Raw genomic sequence first — 1,837 nt, 5'->3', positions numbered from 1 at the left:
ATTTGATAATCGGATGTCAAGGTGTGTATTTCCTTGGGGAGTCCCAAGTTGGAGACCATTCATTTGTCGATGGATGCTGTTTCCCGGCGCGGAAAGTGGCCACTTGAGGGTGTTAACACACTTATAAATATAATTACAACGGTTTGCGACTGACACTAACTAATTCTTACATACGCTATGCTTATTTCTTACCTCCAGCACTCACGGTTGGAGGTGGAAGTTAGTGTGATCGGGTCTGTGCGTTCCTGTTGTAACAAGTTAGCCGTGTGGTGTGTGTGTGTGTGTGTGTGTAGTGTGTGGTGGTGTTGTGTGTGTGTTGTGTGTGTGTGTGTGTGCTGTGTGTGTGTGTGTGTGTGTGACGCGAATCGGATATTGTTTTGGTCGTCAGCCGAGCTGAGCCAGCGACGCCTCAAGCGGCTGCCTGCTGACTGACTGGCGAGCGAGCATACATGTACGCTGGGCGTATACTTGTGGGTACGATCGAGCGTCGCGGCGGAGCGGGGCTTTTCGTGTGTTCGTGAGTGTATGGCGTTAAGGCGTATGGTCGCTTGGCGGAGGTTTCTCTCTCGGTGAGTGCCTCTGTCTAGTTTTAGGTTAGTGTGGTATGCGCGCGCGCGTGGCGTTCATCTTCTCTCCGGGTCATGTTTTTTTCTTCCTCTACTAATACAATTCAATATTGGTTCAAGGTTGCTACAGCTAGATTTAAATCACTATCACTGTTCCCCCATAATTCGGGACCCCCTTTTTAAACGTTGTCCAGTTTTCATAGGGATTGAATTTCAACAAATCCTAGCTGAGTTCCGGAGACCCCATTTCGAAATTAGCCGGTTTCAGTTAGCATAATCACATTCAAAAACATTAGTTTCCAGAGACCACATTTTTAGGGTTGAGTTAGTTCCAGATGCCCCCCACATTTTTAACTTCGCATGTGGCACATACCAGATATTTACAATAATGTGGGGTGAGTCCCCCCCCCGGCGCGGCTTTCAGTTCCTTGGTATTTGTGTGACTCTTGAGTTCCCTGCACAATTTTTTGATCAGCAATTTGAGAGTATTGGATTAGCTAAACTCTGATGAGCTTCCCGGGACCCCCTGCCAGGGTGCTTGCCTGGACCCGGCAGAGGCCACTTACAGGCGGGCCCTGGGAAACGGTTCTTTCAAACGTTGCGCATAGTGTATTGCGTACCACATGAGGTTTTTCTACGAGTACGTACGCAAAGGTTCGTGATGTGCATGCGATTCATCACGCCAGCGTTTAGCCACCTGCGTTAGCGCAAATGTGATGATTCCGCGTGCTAAATCACTACGGCGATGTGGCTTGCTGGCGGTTGAGGGGCGTGCCTAGCATAAACCGAATCACACTGTGCACACATACCATAGGAAATCAATGACGCTCTCTTGGTATGTAAACCTATGGCTCTAGTGTCTACAGGCATTGCGGGGGTGTGATAGTTGTCTCATTTCGTTTGTATGATTGTTGTTCAACACTCGATTGAAAGACAGGGGCGACACTACGCGTGCGTGCTGTGATGCACGTACACGTGCGTGCGTGGTGTGCCTGTACACGTGCGTTGCGTGTGGCCAGTACACGTGCGTGCGTGCGTGTGACGTTAGCACGTGGTGCGTGTGTGTGCACGTACACGTGCGTGCGATGTGTGCAGGTCACGTGCGTGCTTGCGTAGTAAACGGGCGTGCCGTGCGTGTGGCGTTACGTCACGTGGACGTGCTTGTGTGACGTATCAGTGCGTGCCGTGTGACGTACAAGTGCGCACCGGGTGTGCCACGTACATCGGCTAACTACGAACTCGTTATAAACGAAAACAATGCCAGCGTATGA

General features: G+C 50.4%; 1 long non-coding RNA gene across 1 annotated transcript; it reads left to right on the top strand.

Moving 5' to 3' along the window:
• Nucleotides 1-1,512: 1,512 nt before the first annotated feature.
• LOC106811662 lies at nucleotides 1,513-1,837 on the top strand. The gene is made up of 2 exons (XR_001394173.1): nucleotides 1,513-1,552; nucleotides 1,744-1,837. It is a non-coding gene; the product is annotated as an uncharacterized LOC106811662 (long non-coding RNA).

This window comes from Priapulus caudatus, unplaced genomic scaffold, assembly GCF_000485595.1.
Source record: "Priapulus caudatus unplaced genomic scaffold, Priapulus_caudatus-5.0.1 Scaffold561, whole genome shotgun sequence".
Classification (NCBI taxonomy): Eukaryota; Metazoa; Priapulida; class Priapulimorpha; order Priapulimorphida; family Priapulidae; genus Priapulus; species Priapulus caudatus.
Note: the sequence above shows the minus strand (reverse complement) of the source record. Positions and strands in the feature narration are given on the sequence as shown.